The sequence below is a fragment of the Mizuhopecten yessoensis genome, unplaced genomic scaffold (genome assembly GCF_002113885.1).
Source record: "Mizuhopecten yessoensis strain PY_sf001 unplaced genomic scaffold, ASM211388v2 scaffold10937, whole genome shotgun sequence".
NCBI classification, from domain to species: Eukaryota; Metazoa; Mollusca; class Bivalvia; order Pectinida; family Pectinidae; genus Mizuhopecten; species Mizuhopecten yessoensis.
The window spans coordinates 84,234-91,674 of NW_018408796.1; positions in this window are offsets into that span (position 1 = coordinate 84,234).

Genomic DNA, 7,441 nt, shown 5'->3' on the forward strand with positions numbered 1-7,441 from the left:
TTCATTCATATCTTTATTCCTCCAAATTTGAAGAGTTACAAATGACATATATATGGGTTACAAAAATAGATACACAAAATACATAAGTATAACGCAAAATGAAAAAGAAAAATCAGTGGAATCAAACAAAAAAAGTTGCATGATTACACAATATATGAGGTACACAACGATAAATAAAGACATACACAGGACTATATCAAACAGCAAGGGAACATGTATGTAACGACAGGACTGTCAAATTGCCAGGATGAACCAGATATAATACGAATGCATATGATTTACATGTCTGGCAGACTATCGTCGTTAATTAAATGTAAGAAGGGATACTTTTTCAGCATAAATACAACAATCTCTTGCAAAAGATGCGAAAAGGCTGTCCTCATTAACAAATATGTCTTTCATGGCAGCAGATGGACTGCCGAGGAATGTCGCAATTTGCACCTCCCTACATGAGTTAGCAAGAACAACATACACATTCACCGGATAATCGTTGACTATCTTGGTGAAAAGTTCATCACGTAGAGTTAGCAATGTGGGACTACGGCAGTCTAAAATACAATGCGCAACTGCATCTTCTGCAAAGATATTGCACTGGGCACATGATAGTTCACTATTAGGTGGAATACCCCATAGCTTTGCAACGTTTTTACACGTTGTGTTGAGATAAGGGAAACATTTAGATAGGTACCATAGTGGCGAAGGGCTGATCTCACAATGTAGGTGTTTAAATCTTAAGAACTCATCACAAGCATTGAGACGTTCACTCCATTGCGAGGAGTACTCACCTAATACGACACCTTTTGTGAAGTGTTTCCAATAGTTTTTAACCGGGACAAACCCAGTTTGCAAAAATTGGTACAAAAAGTCTTGTAGATCATATTTGTGAAGTATGTTCCAGATGTCTAGAACAAAACCTTTTTCGTTACAACAAATGCCAAAATATACATGAAAAAGTCTCAGTAAGAACAATCTCTTTGCTGTAAAACGTGCATCTGTTCTGCATAAAGCAGAGAAGAATCGAAGTTTCGATAGTTCAATGTTTAGACGTATGGACGTAAGTCCAAGCATACTAAGGACAATATCTGATCTAGTGCGCCGCGGAAAACCTTGAATGAGCTTTGCACACAAATGGTGAACTGTTTCAATGCGATTCCATTCGGTCTCGGAAAGTGAATACCAGAGTTCACCGCCAAAAAGGCTACTTGGCATTACAATTGTTTTATACAGCTTAGCACCGGTCAATGGGTTGATTCCAGTACCAAATAAGTTGCAGTTAAGCAAAGCAAAACATTGACCACGTAGCTTGTGAACAATCTCATTGACATCTGGACAGCCTGGTTTGAACTTATTCAAAAAGATACCGACATGTTTACAATGAATAGATTCAGGGAGTGCTTCGCTGCCGAGACTCCATCTGCGTGTTATCTTTGAAAAGACACTTTTGCTTTCATTAAAAACAATTACGGTAGATTTTGATGCGTTGTAACTAAATCGCCACTTACAACTGTAACTGTAGCAGATGTCCATGAGACAGTCCAAGCCATGTTTACAAAAAGACAGAAGGGTAATATCATCTGCTTGAGTTGGACAAGTAACATTTACACCATGTATAAGTAAAGAGTACTGTGAAGCACATAACTCATCCAGTAAATCATTAATAAAAACTGTATACAGCCAGGGAGAAATAATGCTTCCCTGACGCGTACCTTGGCATATCTTAAACCAGTTAGAAATAAAACCTTGGTGCAATACTGCGCTGTACATATTTGAGTATAATGAAACAATGATATTGATATACTTTGAATTTAGACCTAAACTGTGAAGTTTGAAAAATAGGCCGTTATGCCAAACACAGTCAAATGCTTTGGCAGCATCAAGAAAACATGTAAAAAGTTTACTGTTATTATCACACGCATATGTGATAGATTCATGGACTAGAAATGACGTGAAAGTACTACTTACATTCTTTTGAAATCCATTCTGTAAGGGGTTAGGTATAAACAAGTTTGTATCCTCAAGTCTGATAAGTAATAATTTCTCAAAGACTTTCAGAATCACTGGCAACAGAGAGATAGCACGATAACTATTGGGGTCACTCTTTGGCTTGTTATGACCTTTGTATAGTGTACAGATCAGACCCTTTGTTAGTACAGGAGGAACATACTCCAATCTTAAAAAAGCATTAAAAAGAACATACAAACAGTTGTACACAGTGTCGTGGGCATAGAGTAAATGCTCGTACACAATTTGATCGTGCCCAGCTGCTTTACCTTGTGGTAAACTTTTACAGACCTTTTTAACGTCAGACATAGAAATTTCAACAAAACATTCATTGTTTACTATATGATTGGATAGAATATTGGCAACAGATGTATTGATTTGGTCTGCAAAATTAGCATCAAAGTCATTAAGAGACGACTGGGAATATATGTCTTCAAAATATTCACCCCAATGTATGGCTAGAAGAGCAGGGTCTCTAATGACCCTCCCGCTAAAGTTCATTTCAGCGCCAACAGCACCCGAGGATGACTTACAGCGACTTTTGATGAGAGACCAAAACGATTTTTGATTTACATCCGCACATTTCTCAATGTCGTTGTTGAGGTTTACAATATGGTCTTCTGATACCTGACGATGTCTTTTCCTAAATAGGCACTTTGCATTTTTATAGAGCCTAAAGGTATTGGAGAGGGGGTCCCGAGGTCGTCCTTGAGAGATCCATTCCAGACGCAACCGCCACATATTACGATGGAGTTCCTTTAGATGATTATTCCAGTACGGTTTAAGGAATCTACAGAATTTACGCTTCGGTAACACACGTTCTGAAGTCCGCTGAATGCAATTCACAAGCTCGTTGGTGTAATTCTCAACATCGTCCTCAGAACAAAGCTCTTGCATGTTCACTAACGACGAGTTACTGATGCATTCATCCAGGCTATCGCGATAAACATCAACATTCTTAGAATCTCCAGAAGTAATCCACTTATAAGAGACTCGCGTCAGAGTATTACAACACGTTTCCCTAGGAACAGGAAGAGGAATGTGTAGCTCGCATAACAAAGGCCTGTGGTTCGAAACATCAAGGAAGTCACGATCTAGTACAGCGCATTCCCAGACGAGATCAACTTTTGACGAGTTGATGATAATGTGGTCTATAAGGGACGACGATCCATCCTCCGAATGAACATACGAGTGCAACGGACCGACACATATATCAGCTGTTGACAACGCGCACAACTGATGCCGGTCAATGAGTCTCTGGAGCGACTGACCACGCTGGTTTTGATAATTAGGGATACGTGGACCGCTTAGGCGAGCATTGAAATCTCCCATGAGAATTACTGATCCTTCAAGGGAAAAAGTTGTGCACAAGTCATCAAGTTTCTCAACATAATCCGTAAATATATCCACGCCATACCGAGAAGTAGGAAGATAAACCTGGATGAAATAAAGAATATCACTGTCCGTGACAAGCTTAATAATGGCGATCCTGTCGTCATCAGACTCCACGACAGACACACGATCGTTAAGTCTTTTGTGCCACATTATAGCAACACCGCCTTTACGAGATCGTTTATCCGCAAACGGATGTAGGGAAAAGTCAGATATGGCTATCGACTCGTAGTCTTTATGAATACTACAAAATAGGTGCCTATTTTCTTCGAAAAGCCAGTGCTCCGCTATTCCACAGATATCGACGTGTTCCCTGTTTAATGCGTCATGCAGATGAGAAGCAGCCGACATTATGCCGGTTACGTTCCACGACATTAACCGAATGTTCATCGACATGGGTAGGCAAAACCAAAGCAAAAGGAGTACAAAAATAAAGCTACTAGTACTCATCATCGTCAAATGCTGTGTTTTCCTTGTTACCGTAGAACTGGTTATTTGATAACCACTTGCGGCAGTGGATGCCTTTTGGCCAAAACCCAGCTTCCTTTGTCTTTGGAATATCGGACGAGATCACGTTGACACGCGCAGACACAGAATATTTCCGTTTGCTTTTAAGCAGACGAACAAACGTAACATTGACGTTACGAGATTCCAGGTATGATCTGATATCATCCACGGAACACCTTTCCAACGACATACCACTGAGAAAGAGGCGTGTGGTTTTTTTCCGAGCTACAGCGACGAATCCACTAGAATCGGCACTACATGCTTTGTTAGTTGGCTGTTTCGCAGCGAGCGAGTGTGACGGACATCTAGATTTCGGACTGTTTTCTACAGAGAGCACTCTAGAAGAAGCTTTAGAATCGACACTATCTTTGGTGATCAAATGTGATTTCGCATAAGATAGGTTAGAACAACTAGCACTGGGAGATTGCTGGGAAGGTCGCTTAGGACTTTCCGCAGGATGCGGTGACGTTCCACTAACGGATATGCCCTTCTGTGTTTCGACGATATGAGCAACAGGAGGAGCAATACTGTGCGGAATAGGAATAGCAGTCTTTTTGCCAGAAGACGATGGCGGAACACTGTCTATGAAGGAAATCTGGGCATTCTGCAACACAAATTCTTCCATACTAGTCAACTGGGAGCTGAGTTCCCCTGCAAATGCTCGGACAGCAATGTCTGTAGCTTGCTTCGCCTTACCAGTGACTTCTTTGACATCAGCTTCAACCTGTCGGATGCGCGGTTTCAGCGATGAGACACAGTCAACAGCCGAGGAAGCGCTTGACTTCGCTCGGCTGACATCTTGTTCCAACACAGTCATTTTCCCGTCAATGGTTCTGATATCATTGTGAATGGCCGAAGCACTGCCAAACCGGTCGTCATTTAGACGAGATAGTCCAAGACTATTATCTTCTATCGACTTTGATAGGTTGGAAATGTCCTTGCTAACCAAGTTCCTAGATTTCTCTAGAGTTGCAACTTTGGAGGCAACAACAAGAAGTCTCTCAGGGAAATCTACTGAAGGAGATATGGTAGAGTGTTCAGTGTCCAGCACTTTAGTAATTGAATCACATGCCTTGCGGAGCTGGGATTTAATGCTGGATATATCTTGAGCTAAGCCCTTCTGCGTCTCTATTACCGAATCAATCCGGTTTTTCGAAGTTTCTCTTGACTCATGAAGTAGTGCACGAAGACTTGCTAGCTCAATTTTCAGTGAATCAATATCGGCACGATTTACTGGGAGACATTCTTCTGGGTTACTAACGGAGAAGTTCAAACCGGAAGTGTCCAGCTGGCTAGCGGACCGAGCAATCCGTTGAGACGAGGAGAATACATCAGCTAACTCCGATGCTGACTCACCATCCAGGAATTGCTGTAATACATAACAATCTTTCGCATACTTTTCCTAGGCTTGGCCTCTGGTAGTAGTTTTGCGTGTAACAAGTTTTGAAGACGGGCATCAGTCAATACCCTTAGCACGATCATAGAGAATGGCTCGGTAGCCGCGATCTCTATCAATTTTGAAACGTACTCAGTTTTCGGAAGATGGAGCAAAGCACTGTCAAACGACGATGAGGATGAAATTGGATCCTGAGAAAGTATGTTTTCCGAAGACATATCGTACATTATCGTACGTGTTGTTATCTATATACTACAACATACGGATTACGTTCCGTTTTTCGTACGTGTTGTTATCTATATACTACAACATACGGATTACGTTCCGATTTTCGTACGTGTTGTTATCTATATACTACAACATACGGATTACGTTCTGTTTATTGTTCGTGTTGTTATCTATATACTATATCATACGGATTACGTTCCATTTATTGACGTGTTGTTATCTATAAACTACAACATACGGATTACGTTCTGTTTATTGTTCGTGTTGTTATCTATATACTATAACATACGGATTACGTTCCATTTATTGACGAGTTGTTATCTATAAACTACAACATACGGATTACGTTCTGTTTATCGTCCGCGTTGTTATCTATATACTACAACATACGGATTACGTTCTGTTTATCGTCCGCGTTGTTATCTATATACTACAACATACGGATTACGTTACGTGTATTGTACGTGTTGTTATCTGTATACTACAACATACGGATTACGTTCTGTTTATTGTTCGTGTTGTTATCTATATACTATAACATACGGATTACTTTCCATTTATTGACGTGTTGTTATCTATAAACTACAACATACGGATTACGTTCTGTTTATCGTCCGCGTTGTTATCTATATACTACAACATACGGATTCGTTCTGTTTATCGTACGTGTTGTTATCTATACACAACAACATTCGGACTACGTTCCGTCTATCGTACGTGTTGTTATCTATATACTACAACATACGGATTCGTTCTGTTTATCGTACGTGTTGTTATCTATATTCTACAACATACGGATTACGTTCTGTTTATCGTACGTGTTGTTATCTATATACTTCAACATACGGATTACGTTCTGTTTATCGTACGTGTTGTTATCTATATACTACAACATACGGATTACGTTCTGTTTATCGTCCGCGTTGTTATCTATATACTACAACATACGGATTACGTTCCGTTTATTGTACGTGTTGTTATCTGTATACTACAACATACGGATTACGTTCTGTTTATTGTTCGTGTTGTTATCTATATACTATAACATACGGATTACGTTCCATTTATTGACGTGTTGTTATCTATAAACTACAACATACGGATTACGTTCTGTTTATCGTACGTGTTGTTATCTATACACAACAACATTCGGACTACGTTCCGTCTATCGTACGTGTTGTTATCTATATACTACAACATACGGATTACGTTACGTGTATTGCACGTGTAGTTATCTATATACTACAACATACGGATTTCGTTCCGTTTATCGTACGTGTTGTTATCTATATACTATAACATACGGATTTCGTTCCGTTTATTGTACGTGTAGTTGTCTATATACTACAACATACGGATTACGTTACGTGTATTGTACGTGTAGTTATCTATATACTATAACATACGGATTACGTTCCGTTTATCCTACGTGTAGTTGTCTATATACTACAACATACGGATTTCGTTCCGTTTATCGTACGTGTTGTTATCTATATACTACAACATACGGATTACGTTCCGTTTATTGTACGTGTAGTTGTCTATATACTACAACATACGGATTACGTTACGTGTATTGTACGTGTAGTTATCTATATACTATAACATACGGATTACGTTCCGTTTATCCTACGTGTAGTTGTCTATATACTACAACATACGGATTTCGTTCCGTTTATCGTACGTGTTGTTATCTATATACTACAACATACGGATTACGTTTCGTTTATTGTACATGTTGTTATCTATAGCTCCAGTTTCGTGGTCATTGTGTTATTTCCGGTAATTGGTTGCAACATAATTATACTTGTATTTCAAGTACAGCTCTGCAGAGATAAAATATATATACATGTATACATACGACGACGACTTTATCAGCTAGATCAAATTGACGTGACCTGTCTTAAAGATAAGACC